At 44.2% G+C, this 14,268-nt stretch overlaps 1 protein-coding gene across 2 annotated transcripts in view; it reads left to right on the top strand.

The window, feature by feature from the left end:
- The window catches only part of SYT16 (synaptotagmin 16), a 98,764-nt gene that overhangs the window by 30,653 nt on the left and 53,843 nt on the right, over positions 1–14,268 (top strand). Inside the window, exon 1 of one of the 2 annotated variants that reach the window (XM_085225795.1) lies at positions 4,127–4,335. The exons of the other annotated variant lie outside the window; for it this stretch is intronic. The gene's annotated coding sequence lies outside the window, so the exon portion shown is untranslated. Of the gene's footprint in view, positions 1–4,126; positions 4,336–14,268 lie in introns of those variants that run through there. 2 annotated transcript variants of the gene reach the window in all.

Below are 14,268 nucleotides of genomic sequence, written 5' to 3'. Positions count from 1 at the left end.
CAAATGCCTTTCTAAAATCAAGGTAGATTACATCTACCGCTCTTCCCCCATCCACCCAGCATGTGACAGCATCATAGAAGGCCACCAGGTTGGTCGAGCACGACCTCCCCTTGGTGAACCCATGCTGACTGCTCCTGATAACCTCCTTTTCTCCCAGTTGTCTGGAGATGGTATCCAGCACAAGCTGTTCCATCACCTTTCCAGGGACGGAGGTGAGGCTGACAGGCCTATAATTACCCGGATCTTCCTTCTTGCCCTTTTTGAAGACTGGAGTGACATTGGCTATCCTCCAGTCTTCAGGGACCTCCCCTTTTATCCAAGACCTCTCAAAAATGATGGAAAGCGGTTCGGCAATGACCTCCGCCAGCTCCCTCAGCACACGTGGATGCACCCCATCAGGTCCCATGGACTTGTGGACCTTAGTACTGCCTAGGCGCTCACGCACGTCCTCTTTCCTGACTAAAGGGAAGTCTCCCATTCCCCAGACCCTCTCGCTAACCTCCACAGTGTGGGAAACCTGAGGGAGAGTCTTTTCACTGAAGACAGAAGTAAAGAAGGCATTCAGTATCTCTGCCTTCTCAGCATCCCCCATTACCAGAACCCCCCTCTCACTTAGTAAGGGGCCCACATTCTCTCTAGTTTTCCTTTTGCTGTTAACATACTTGAAGAAGCCTTTTTTATTATCCTTTATCACTTTAGCCAGATTCAATTCCAGGTAGGCTTTAGCCTTCCTCGTCGCATCCCTGCAGGCCCTGACTACATTCCTATATTCTTCCCAAGTGGTCAGACCCTTTTTCCACATTTCATGGACCTTCTTCTTTCCTTTTGGCTTGCGCATGAGCTCCTTGCTTATCCACACAGGTCTCCTGCCACCTTTTCCCGATTTCTTGCTCACAGGGACGCACCAATCCTGAGCTTGGAAGAAGAGCTGTTTAAATGCTGACCAGCTCTCAGAGGCCTCCTTACCTTCTAACACCCGAGCCCACGGGATAGCTCCAAGTAGGTCCCGGAAGTTGGCTCTCCTAAAAGTCCAGGGTAGCAATCCTACTTATTGCTTTGCTTCTTCCACTCAGGATCTTGAACTCCACCATCTCATGATCACTACAACCCAAGCTGCCCCCAACCTTTACTTCCTTAACAAGTCCATCCCTGTTGGTGAGAATAAGGTCCAGTAACACCCCTCCCCGCGTCGGTTCCTCCACCACCTGCATCAGAAAGTTGTCTTCAACGCACTGCAAGAACCGTCTGGACCGTGCGTGCCTGGCCATGTTGGTCGTCCAGCAAATATCTGGATAATTGAAGTCCCCCATAAGCACCAGTGCCTTCAGGCACTTGTATGATGTGTACACTGATTCTGCTGAAGCAGTTTCTTCTTTGAATCTAGGACTCATCATCTATAGCTGTTAGCAAGCAGTGAGTGAATGCAATTTGGACAAAAATGTGTTGTGTGAATATTTCTGAGTTCACAATTATTGCAGGCATCTTCCTTCCAGTGTGGGCAGCTCCTGTACGCTATTATCCCAGAGGAGGGGAGTGCAGGCGGACACAAAAGAGTTCAGCAAGGCTCATTTGGTATTCTTCACTGCTGTGTTCATACCTGTGTAAGAGAACTGCACTGACCTGCCGTCCATTCCATATGGGTTGCCAGTCTGGGCTTGCTGACTCCCTGTGTCCTGGTGCACCCTCAGGGGCCTGGCTGTTTCATCAATTCCCTTTGTCTCATATTTCTTTTGAATAAGGTTTGCGCCAGAGGGAGAAGAGCAGTATTGCTTTGAACCTAAGAAGCAGGAGATGCATTTGTTGTTGCAAACTTTGGGGGAGTTTGAGGAAGGTTTTTTCTGTAGGGGACAAAATGAAAGCGTAAGATGTTGCTGTCTGTGTGCAGGTATACTGCAATCCTCCTTCCCCTGCATATGAATTATAGTCAGCCCAGTTCCCCTCCAGCGAATGCTGTGTTCAGTGATAACTGTTTCATGAGGAAACTAAAATGACAGTGCTGTGCTGTGTTAATGATAGAGACTCTGGAGAGCTTTGAACAAAAAGGTTTGGCGCATAAAGTGGGTCAGAAAGAGCAGATATTAGTGCTAATGATAACATCAAACGTCCTGGGAAGACAGCATCAGTACCATGTGAGACACAGCCTGTGTAGGGAGTGGGCTCAGCCCTCCTCTGACTCCACGGGTCCGGACATTTCTCCTGCCCTGGTGGCTGGCAGGAGATTGGGCTGTTTGCTCTGCAGGGCTCTGCAGGGCAGAGGAGCACTGTGCAGGTGTCTGTGTGAAGAGATGCATTCAGCTGGGCCTGTTGGAAGCCATTTGTTCCTGCTGTAACCCGGTCACACCAGGGCTGGCTGAGCTCTCGCCCCAGCAATAGATAAATCAGAGTGATGTAAGCCTAGTGCTCCTGTAATAAGGAGAATTGGGAAGTGGATTGAGAGGGGCTTGTTTCAGAGCTACAAAGGCAGCGGAGAGTTGATGGGGCTTTGAAGGAGGCGGCTGTGTGGAGCTGCCATTGAACTGGAAGCAATCTGTGTCGCCAGGGAAACAGCTGCCTGTGATTCCCGGCCAGAGGATGCTTGGTCTTTGAAATAATGGTGTAAAGGTTTTTGTAACACGCACCGTCCGGGTTTTAAAAATAACCACTTGACATTTAGCGGCGTATGAAAGGAATATTGCTGCAGTTTAGCTGGTGGTTGACAAATACTAATAAAAACTGGGTCTGTTTGAAGAGGGGTTTGAATGTTGGTTCTGCTAAAGCTCTCCCAGCACAATTGTTTGGGGGAGAAAGAATGAAGTGGGAGGTGAAAGGAAAGTGTTGAGTAGACAAGGAAGGGAGCTTTGTTCTCCTAGCATAATTGTAGCAGTATTTCTGCATTACTTTTTCCATTGTAATGTTACAAAGGATGTACCCAGGAGTAAAGTTTAGAGTAAGAAATTAATGTGGGAGAGCAAAGAAAGAAGCTGAGAGCACGGGAGTTGGAGTGAAAGGCTCGAGTTGTCTTCCATTTTCCTTCATAAATATGGCAGCCTGGTGGACTTTGGAGAAATATGAATTAAAGTGAATTACCACAGAAAAGATGGTAAGGGCCCCAGCGGAAGTTTCAAGGTAGAGTTCAGAAATAAGGAAATGGCAGGATAATCAGTAGGAGGAAGCTCTGATGTGAATCTAGCTCTGCAGCAAGGATGGAGCATTGTTTCCCTGGGTGCTGTGTCAAACCTCTGCAGATCTTCAGCCACCTAGATCAGTGGGGATGTTTCTTGCCGGCTCAGCGCTGGAGGCAGGCATACTGCCTGCAGTTGTCTGGTTCCCTGGGCTGGGTGGCAGCTTATCATTTGCTTCGTGCATGGCAACTCTAGGTTGACTTGTGGAAGTCAAAGGGCTTGAGTCTGGAGCCAGGTCTGCAAGCCCCTCCTGAATATTTATTCCCTTTTCTTCCTCACTTTTTCTGTCTGCTTCCCTGTGCACTCTCCTGCTTTGAGTGCTGAAAGCAGCTGTGTTCAGATGGCATGACTTTCATTCTGCAGCCTTTCCATGCTGTTTGTGAGAATGGGATATTACAGATGCCAGAAACAGAATTTTGCTGTAAGTAATAAAGTGCAGGGAATAGGTTTGATTTCTCTGCAGGGAGAACTTTTACAGCAGAGATGGTAGGGATGAATTTGGCCTGAATGATGTAACTTTTCTTCGGGGAATCAAATGTACATCCAAAATCCGTGTTCAAAGCAGAAGTTTCATGGATAGTGAGAACAGGATGTGATCTCACAGCAAGTATCACAGAGCTTTCTTTAACGTACCTTAAAGGTTAAGAGAATCCCAAGTGTTTATCACTGGAATGTGAATTTAAGCAGCAAAGTGAATGTGTATCTGAACAGGAGAGAATAATTATTTACAGTTTCAATTTTGTGATAATTGAATGGCTCTTATTTTTTTTTTCCCCCCAAATAAAGAGCTAGCACTCATAAGCTGCAGAACGGTCAGGAAAGCTACATGTAAGGTAGTTTTGAAAAAACCCTGTTAAGTGGTATTGGCTGTTTTATCTCTTGTTTCTCAGGCTAACATTCCTTTGGTGGCTGTCACATGTTTACCAACCAGAAGCCTTCCTCATTCCTTGGGTCATTAAGTCAACAAATACGAAACAGAGAAAAAGAAAGAGCACCACTCAGGGCTGTGTTTCTGTCCCACTTTGCCCTGCTTGTGTGAGCACCGCAGGTCCAGAGGATTTAGCAACCTGTCCCAGGAAGAAAGCTTTGAAATGTATTCTTTGTGAGAAGAGTATTCTTGGGAATTTTCACTGCTGGCTTGACTTGTTTTGCTGTTTTATGTAAGGACAATTAGGTAAGCCTGGTGTTTTGAATAATTTGTGGTTATTTCTTGGTGAGAAGATAGCTTTCCTATTTTGTTGCTTCTGTGACAATTACAGGTAAATCCTGAGTTACAACAATTCTTGTTACTGTGAATTTGCATGCTTCTTGGGTTTTCTTAAAGTGGTAATACAGAGGTCTTGGAAATTGCAAATAATGAAATAGGAGTTAGCCTTTTCTTCTGTTTTCTGCTTTGACTTTGTGCTGTTTCCTACTGGCACTTAAGATTAAAATCTACTACTGCAGAACAGTAGTTAGACCATAATTATAGGCTCACAGTGAGTAATGTGAGTGCAGGGAATTTACATTCATGTTAAGCAGAGGGTACATTTGATCCCTGTGCAAGGGAAGCTGTCAATACTTGCAGATACTTGTGGCTGCGATAGGTTAAGAAAAGGGTCTAAATGTAGCATGATAGTTGTGGGAGAATATAGCTGAAGATATCCGAAATAAAATAGTAAGCAGGCCTTGGCTGCATGTGTCCGAATACATCTAAGGAATCATGCTGCACTTCATTCTTGGGGTCCGCTATGTCAAGTGTTTTGCAGAATGTGTGCAGGGATGGTTGCTCACGTGGGCTGAAGTATCAGAACTGCAAAAGCCCGCAAAATATGTGAAATCTGTTTTAGTTAATCTCCATTTATTTTGGTTAATAGTCACCTCTGCCTCCCCCCTTCTTGCTGTCCTTTTGTCTTTCAAGTGGCATAGCTCTCCATTTTAATCTTGAGAATGGGATCTGATGGGCATCTTGCTAGGCTACTCTTGATTGTTTTTGAAAGGTTATGGTCATCAAGAGAGGCGTCATAGAGGACTGGAAGAAAACAAGTATTTCTCCAGTCTTCAAAAGAGGCAAGAATATATAGATAGAAGGAAAAAATCTCTTACAATGAGGGTGATGAGGCACTGGAACAGGTTGCACAGTGATGAGATTGATGCCCCGTTGCTGGAGACTTTCAAGACAAGGCTGGATCAGACCCTGGCCATCCTGGTCTAGCTGTGGATATCCCTGTTCATTGCAGGGGAGTTGGATAGATGGCCTTTGGAGCTTCCTTCCAATCCAACTCTGTGATTCTATGAAGAAGGAAGATCTGGGGAACTACAGGCTAGTCAGCCTCACCTCAGTCCCTGAAAAGGTGATGGAACAGCTCATCCTGAAGGCCATATCTAATCATATGGAAGTCAAGATGATCAGGAGGACTCAGCATGGATTCATTGAAGGGAATCATGCTTAATGAATTCGGTTGCCTTCTGTGATATCACTGCTGTCTGGACAGGTGAGGTTAGAGCAGTGGATGTTGTCTACCTTGACTTCAGCAAAACTTTTGATGTCGTATGCCATGAAATCCTGATAGATGAGCTCAGGAAGTGTGGGCTGCAGGAATGGATGGTGAGATGGGTTGAGAGCCATCTGAACAGCGGATCCCAGAGGGCTGTGATCCATGGCACAGAGTCTAGTTGGAGGCCTGTGGCTAGCAGTGTTCCCAAAGGTTCAGTTTGTTTAACATACTCCTAATTTACTTACGGTAAAGGATGAAGGAATAGAGTGCCTTCTGAGCATCATCAACATTTGTTTTCTCTTCTGAGATCACTCCTGCTCCCCAGAACATCAGTGAGAACCTTACTTTTGATTTCCATGTTCCATGTTTTGGGCATAAGTGCTAGGGTCCAAGTCTGATTCAGTTTTGCCAGGCTGAGAAGTGCCTGGAATAGACAGAAGACATGATACGGGGAGAATACAGGGGGGTGAGGCACATGTAGACACCCATGTATCCTGACTGTTAAAATGAGCTAATTCCCACCTCATTCTGCCTGTTGAACCTGATTTCCTCTCCTTTGTTACAGAGCTTGTGGTTAGCTGAATCAGTTCATGCCCTTCTCCTTTCAGCCCTAGTAATGAGTTAATTAGTTTGTTATACTAATGCATATAGAGAAAATTTCACAGTGATGCGGTAGAAGGTGGCAGTACTTGCTAAGCTCTTAACTCTGTTAAATTCACGAATCTAGAAACCACTGGCATTTTTCCCCAAGCATTTATTTTAATGGCTTTTGTTATTGTTAAAACATATTTTCCCAGGGTGTAGGTCTCTTGGTCAATGCTAGAGGCCTAGAAATCTTCCATAATAAAATCTTTCTTTGAAGCTACACCCTGTCTGTATGAGCAGTACTCTTCCGCTTCATAGCTCTATTTAAATGCCAACAATTTTTCCATTCTATTCTTCAGCAGCTGCTGCCTCAGCTCAGTAACTGGCTGTGCAGGTTGCACATGGAGGTGGGACCAAAAAAATACTAAAGGTCCCTCACGCCAATTGTGGCAACACAGTGATTCAGTCTGGCTGCAAGCAATGTGTATGGAACAAATCTCAGTGTAGGAGTTTCCAGGAGTGGTGGGTCTTCTGCAAAGCAATATAGAATGACCTCGGAGGAAAAGGAGAGCCTGAGTGCCGAGGTTGTCTGTGCTGTTTGAACTCTCGAATTTCACTTTTGCAGTTGTGTGGAATGGTGATGGAGCCATGTTAGGTGATGTAGGGCTGAGGATTGTTAGATGGTAATTGGTGGGTTTTCACAGACATGAGTCTCTTCACTACCAAGTAAACTTTCCTGTCTCAGCAGCAGAGTGGCTGTGAGAAATTCACTTCTGTGTGCCATTTGTGCCTCTTTTTCGTGGCCCTTTGGTTGTCCTAAATGCCAGATCATCTGTCTGTCTTTGTGGCTGGGCTTAAATACATGAGACGGAAGCATTTAGGTGAATAGCAGAGGGTATGGTCATGTATCTACTTAAGAAAGAAAATAATAAAAATAAAAAGTCAAATACTGGTTGTGCTTTCAAGGCAAAATTAGGTACCTAAGCTGCCCTTTTAGCATTTCCAATTAGATGTTTTGTAATAATGCAGATGTTCAGCACTGCAGTTTGACAACAGGTCCTGGTCTAGGAATGTCAAGAGCTGGTGATGCATGCCTGCCCCACGTTTTCTTTCTGATCAGCAGATTGCCACTGCTGATATTGCCTGGTTGTGTTTAAAGGGAGCTGAAAAAGAGATGAGTTAGATTGAGAAGGCCACTCTTGTAACAAATGGCTCCAGGCTTGTTGGGGGTGAGTATTACCTATCTTTGAAAATAATCTTCCTTTCAAGAGAGAATTGAGCCACAGAGCAGTCATGGACCTTGTTAGGGTCCTGCTGTCTATTAACTGCTCTCAGTGAGCAGATGGTCTCCTCATGGCTTCCCAGGAGGCTCTCCAGGCATATGCTGTGTGCAGGTCTGCAACTGCCATGTGAGTATCCAACATATTGTGGCCTCTTGCTGTTCCCTCATCCCCTTCAGCAGCAATTGGGAGGTGTCTGTGGCCTACCAGGAGCTAACAAGAAGGTCGAGGAGGAGCCAGGAAGGTGATGAGAGGGTGCTCTGTTTTCTGTGGGCGCATGGCCTGCTCTCTGCAGATGGGAAATTGTGTAAGTATTAAGAGATTTGGTTTGATTAGCTGAAATCTTCTGTTGGCAGCACATTTCCAGTCCCTGGAGCAATGGAGATCAGACGGGTTGCCAAGGCAACGCACAGCCTTCAGTGAGAGGTTTACTTCTGCATCGTCCTTGGTCAATTGATGGAGTAGAGCTTATTTAGGTCTTTGAGGGGGAAAAAAAAAAAAAGAAAAAATAAAGAAAGCTGTTGTCCGGCCTTTTACTGTGGTGAGTCATTCTGCCTTGGGTCACCAGTGGAACTAAGAACAAGGTTTTGTGGGTGAGAAAAATAAGTACATGACAACATAAAGATCCCAATTAGATTCCTCTCTGAAGTGGTGAGAGCACTTCAGTTCTAAGTGGAAACAACTTTTTCTCCCCAAACAAGAGGGAAGCATTAACAAAGATCTTCCTTTCTCCTTCCTCCTCTCCCCGTTTTTCTGTCTCCCAAATGTAAAATACGTATTTCCATTTGCTAGAGAGCTCCGTGCTTACTGTTGAATTCTCAACTCATACAGTTGATCTTTACATTTTAACTTCCCATCAGTGCTTTGCTTGCTGTTCTCCACTCCCTCTTCTGTTGCAGAAACCTCGATGAAGTCAGCTTGTATAAGTTTTCCTTCCGTTATTCTCCTTTTCCTTGAGTGTGTAAGGACTTGTGCTAATAAAGATCGCTTTAAAGTAATTCTGGAGTTGATAGGGAAGACGTGATACAGGGCTAACAAGAACACACCTGGTGAGTTGAAGGTGGTGTATGAGAAACAACATCAGAGTGCCCTTTTTGGTCTTTCTTACTGTTGAGATAAATGTGGGTTGCGCTCAGCAGTAGATACCTTATTAGTTCAGAAGAAAATAAGTGTGCAGGCTAGAATTAGGAAGCGCTCACTGCATGGTCTAACACAGGGAGCCAGGCTGGCATTCTCTGAAAGCGCAGGTGCTCTGATTCTGTTGTGTGTGTACCTGAGCTGGTGTCATGTAGCATGGGGAGAAAAGAGAATTAAAATAAGCCTAGGCACTGCTTGCTGAGATGCACGTTCTGACCTTCTCTGTCATAAAACCAGTACATGTCCTTTGTAGACTACAATTTGTAGATGAGAAGAAGAAATTAGAAAGGGTAGAGGAGCTTTTACAAGTCTACATTTATTTATCCTTTTTTGAGAGGATGGCATTTGATAGATGTGTCACTGTGGTGTTGCACAGTTATATTCTTTCCCTGTCTCAAAATACCGCATTAGTGATACCATGGCAACAAAGAAGTTGTCTTTAAAGGAAAAGAAAAAAAAAAAAGAAAAAAAAAAAAAAAAAAAAGCATGACTTCAGCACTCAAGGAAGGTGGCAGACTGACAGCCCAAGCCTTCCCTTTCTACCAGAAAGGCAGTGGTGTCAGCTGTGACAAAATGTATATGATTATCAACTCTGAGTTGTACTGTGACTGAAAACAAGCCTGGGGCATGATCAAAGGCAAACCTGTAGTAAGCTGGTTGGGAATTTCTGAGACAACGTATTCTTGTCACACAGACAAGAGTATTTTGTTAAAATTTATAACTTTTCTAAGAAAAACACCTTGAAAAACCATTCCTAAATACAGGTTATGTCCTTATTCAGGATGGGGCAGGGTATGGAGACAGCAGGAGAAGCCAGATGTCTCTTGCCACAGCAGTAGGTTTTTGGTGGTAAGGCAAAGGACACATGGAAGCTGCCAGTTTAAGCCTCTGCCCTACTTGGTTCAGACTTGAATTTGAATATGGGTCTCATCTCTAACATGAAAGCAGAAGATTGTCTTTTAGGGACTCACTTTCTTATTACAGTTGATCTAATCCAAATTGTATGGATACTTATCACTGCAGTCTTTTTCTTGCTTTTCTACATCTTAGTTGAAAGTTTCCACCACCAAGTCCCCTCACTGCTCTGTCTGATGGCTGTTTTTACCGTGGAAAATTGTTGCAGTGTGTGAAACAGTTTGAGATTGGCTTGTAGGTTAGGGTGAGAATTGAGATAGAGGGGAAACGACAGAGCACAGGCTTGGGTGTAAGGGTGTTCTCATAGCAGGTAGAGCACTCGCCTACATACTCAGTCTGTTACAATTTTCTAGAGATCTTGTCTTTTCCCTAACGCTGATCTCAAATTACTGGGAGTCTAAGAAAAGGACTTTCTGTCTTCTAGTTTTTCGTTGCTGGTCTGGAGAAGCATTGAGGCAAAGTTGTGAAGGCTGCAGCTCACTCTGGTTATCTCAGATGTTGGTTCAACTCTGAGAAAAAACTTGTTTTTTTCTTTACAGGGATTCTTCATTTGGGATAAAAATTATAGGGTGAAAGTGTCTGAGGGGTTTTAGCACAAAAGATCAAGAAGAAAAGAGTTTAAGACAGCTGTTCAATGGGAGGTAGGCAGTGTGACCACTATAGATAGTGGGGGCACGCAGAAAGGTTCCAGCTACTCTGCCCAGCCTGAAATGCTCATGAACGTTGGCCTGGTGAAAGCCTGAAAGAGAGGGATTATCTAGGTGTTATATTTTATTCCATCTCTGACTCTTGAGCAAGTAAGACTGTTTCTCACTAAAAGTTTGTGCCCTGTTTTCCTACCACTGTTTGCCTGACGTTCCCACACCAAACCAGGTCTGAGGAAGGTGTATACATATGAGGAAGCTGGTCAGAAGGATGACTTGGGGTCAGATTGAGCTGAATGCTCCCCGTGTCCCAAGGCAAGGGGCTCAGTCTGTGTGGGTCTCACAGCCTTCCTGTTGTAGTTTGAGGTAGGGAACAGTGGTTGTGCAGGAGAACTGAGGCCTGGTTGGTACCACAATATTCCTCATGCTGTCTCTGCTGAACTCTCTCAGCCCTGGTACATAGGGGAACCAACTTCAAGTCTGTGAATGGCAACTCAAGTGCTGTGCTGCTCCAATTTTCAGTCTCCCTGGTCTTGTTAATTTCAGTGTATTTTAAAAGCCACGTTGAATTTTCTAAGGTTATTAATAAGATTAACAATTATTCCCTGAATCATCCTTTTGAGACCTCGGCAGTTAGTTGAGTCACCTCCATTAGATGACATGTGTACTCTCCTGTCCATTATGACATGCTTCTGTTTCCTTTTTTCATTTGTATCTGTTCTGTGTGTGTGCTGAGAAATGGAGTGAGAGCCAGGACTCTTCTAAATGCAGAACATCAGGCATCATCATATGCAAACACAATGTACTTGCTGTTGATTTGACCTGGAGTTGTTTGAAACACATCCAGCAAAACTAATACTTCATCCTTTCTAATGAGAAAATGCCTTCTGTTGAAGACAGAATATTTCACAGAACAGTTTGCTTGGTCTCAAACATTGACAGGAGCATTGCTCAAGATTAGGGTGGCATTTCTGCTGCAGAGAAAGTAATGTGGCTGCAGAGTATTACATAGTAAGCTCTATAGTAGACTTTATGAGGTGGGAGATCTCACAAATTTTGAGATTTACTAGCCTGAAAACAGTAAGCCTGGCTTGGAAAAAAGGGTGGAGAGTTCTCTCTAACGAGAATGTGAGACATTGTATTGGGAAAAGTAAAATGTGAGTTTATGGGAGAAGTTCATAGAATCATAGAATGGCCTGGGTTGAAAAGGACCACAATGATCATCGAGTTCCAACCCCCTGCTGTGTGCAGGGTCGCCAACCAGCAGCCCAGGCTGCCCAGAGCCACATCCAGCCTGGTCTTGAGTGCCTCCAGGGATGGGGCATCCACAGCCTCCTTGGGCAACCTGTTCCAGTGCCTTACCGCCCTCTGTGTGAAAAATTTCCTCCTAATATCTAACCTAAATCTCCCATCTTAGTTTAAAACCATTCCCCTTTGTCCTATCACTATCCACCCTCATAAACAGCCGTTCCACCTCCTGTTTATACGCTCCCTTCAAGTATTGGAAGGCCACAGTGAGGCCTTTAAGTTGTCTCCTGGGTCTAGACACTAAAAGGTCTGTGTAGATCAGCAGGACTTTTCTTGATGGTTCTTTTGGACCTAAACTCTACTGCTTTTTGTTCACTGTGTGCTGTGATTACCATTCTGTGGGGTAGTTGTGTCAGTGTTTCACTGGTACACAGAGTTGCTAAGGGCATAAACACATTGAGGCCTGCAAGTTGTTTGGATGCTGCGGTTGTGTGGGTTGTAGAAGAAAGGGAAAGAAAGGTGCTGTACTGTTTCAAAAACCTTTGAAATTGCATGCTTCTGTCTTATGCCATAAGGCTGCTTAAATCTCTAAAGGTGACCTGTAAGCACATCAGCAACAGCTATAGATGGCCGCACTTTTTCACACTTCGTTCAATCCAATTTTGCAGTCAAACTTAATAAATGCAGTCAGGTCAAAAGTATCTTTCAGTCCTTCATATTCCTTATATAAAAACCAGAAGAACTTTCATTTCTTGCTATCTGTAAACCAGTACATAAGAATAAAGTGTGTGAAACTTGAACCCTGATGAAGGGCAAGTCCTCCTGCCTTGGGTGGGAATTTTACCCTGCTGCTACAGTGCCCCATGAAATTTGATTGCCTTTCTGATAACGTATTTGTGGATCACCTTGAGGAGAAGAGAAAAAGTTGCACAACTGTTCCCTCACAGTGCTGTTAGGAAGGGTCAGGCTTTGTCTCCTTTGATATAGATATCAGGAAAGAGCTGCAATCCTGTGAAAACACACATTTATTTCTGAAGTGTTTGTGTATTGTGTGTGTGGTGCACATGAATAGAATTGCCACCTGTCCAAGACTGATAAGGATGATCCTGGGAGCAGTGATCATGCACTCCTTATTCTAGCACTTTCCTATATGAAGGATTTGCTCTTAAAACTCTACCTCAGTTGGAACTTACGAAATGCTGCATGCAATGAGTTGCTTTGTCCTTTGTGGCACTTTCTCAGTTTGCATAGATACAGATTCATTACAGATTTTCCTGTTCTGTAATCAGCGTTATCTGTGTCTCATGAAGACCCTTAAGCTTTTTATTTTCATGCACCCTCAGAAAGATCCCATTAGCCATATATCCTCTTCCACTAGGAATCCACTTATGGCACTATTTTCCTTTATAGCCCTGACCTTGTGCGTGGGGAGGTTGACTCCTTAGATTCTGATGCTCATGTGCTTTGAGCAATGAGTAGAAGTGACTGAGAAACCTTCTTGGTGTTTCCATTGCACCCAGAAGGGAATTTGCCCTTGCAGTAGGACTGCTGTCATCATTTCACCCCAGATAACTTTCCTTCAGTAGCTGCTGATTATTGCCAAGCATGAGGCTTATTACAGATGGACTCCTGTGCGTTGCTGTGCTGTGACATTGCTGATAGGGAAGAGGATACGTAGGTATTCATGTAGGTGGAAACTTTCTAATACATCATAATAGCAATAATAATAACGTACACTTCTGTTGCCTTGCAGCTTTTGCTAGAACTTCTGCCCACACATCAGCCTACTTGGTTCACAATGCAGTGTGCATGCTAGACAATTAGTGGTTGATAATGAAAAATGTCATGGGAACCAGCAGGAAAATCATAGCTTACTCCAAATATATAATGAAATGTAATTAGTGTAGACAGTAAAACAGACAATTTATGGTTTTTTTCGTAATTAAAAAGTACCAGTAAACATTCCTATTGCAGGAAGCTTTGTATCAATTGGAATTAAAGAGCTATTGCCTGGAATAGGATTTTATGCAAAAAATTAACCCTTGCAAAGCTGAATTGATTAAGGCTTTGTTAATAGCGGACTCTCAAGAGCATCTGTGGTGTACTTCCATTCATTTGCATGGACTCTTTGGAGGTGCCCAGCAGGCTAGATGAATTGCTGTGAAACCTGCTGAAAAGCAAGCACCAGCTGGATATGATCACAGAATATGATGACTGTCACAGTGTGGCCAATACTTCTCTACTGCTCTTCCAAGCAGACTCTGCCTTGTGGTCATCTTTTAGCATGGAGGTGGCTTTGAGGAAGCTGTTAGAGCAGGAACAGCATTGTAATATCTTGTGCCCTCTGTGTCCTCTGCCAGATGCCACATGTTTACCTCCCTTTTGTCTCTGATCTCTTTCCTAGCTTGGGGCCCTTCCCATTGTGCCTCTGCTTTGTACTTCAGCAGAGCACATGCAGGATTGCATGCAGTTATACTTGTCCTTAACCTGCTGGGTGTGTCAACAGCATTTCCTGGCTTCCAATCTCACCTGGGACTGCAGAACACGTGGGCTCACTGTGTCACTGCATGAGGATATCTACAGCATTGATTACTTAGCTTAAAAATGCATGAACGAGTGGAAGAAAGTACAGGCTGAATGGACTGTACATGTCTCAAAGTGCACGGTGGCCCACTCCTTCCCTAGCCTTGGTTGCCCAGAGTGTGAACCAGGAATTCAGTACCACACTACTTTTTCTTTTCCATCTAGTGCTGTGAGGCTGATTGTTTCACTTATGCATGAAGCTCTGACACGCTCCAGCAATGCTGTAATGCAAGTCATG

This window comes from Meleagris gallopavo, chromosome 5, assembly GCF_905368555.1.
Source record: "Meleagris gallopavo chromosome 5, MGAL_WU_HG_1.1, whole genome shotgun sequence".
NCBI lineage: Eukaryota > Metazoa > Chordata > Aves > Galliformes > Phasianidae > Meleagris > Meleagris gallopavo.
The sequence above is the reverse complement of the archived record's forward strand: the minus strand, read 5'-3'. Positions and strand labels throughout refer to the sequence as shown.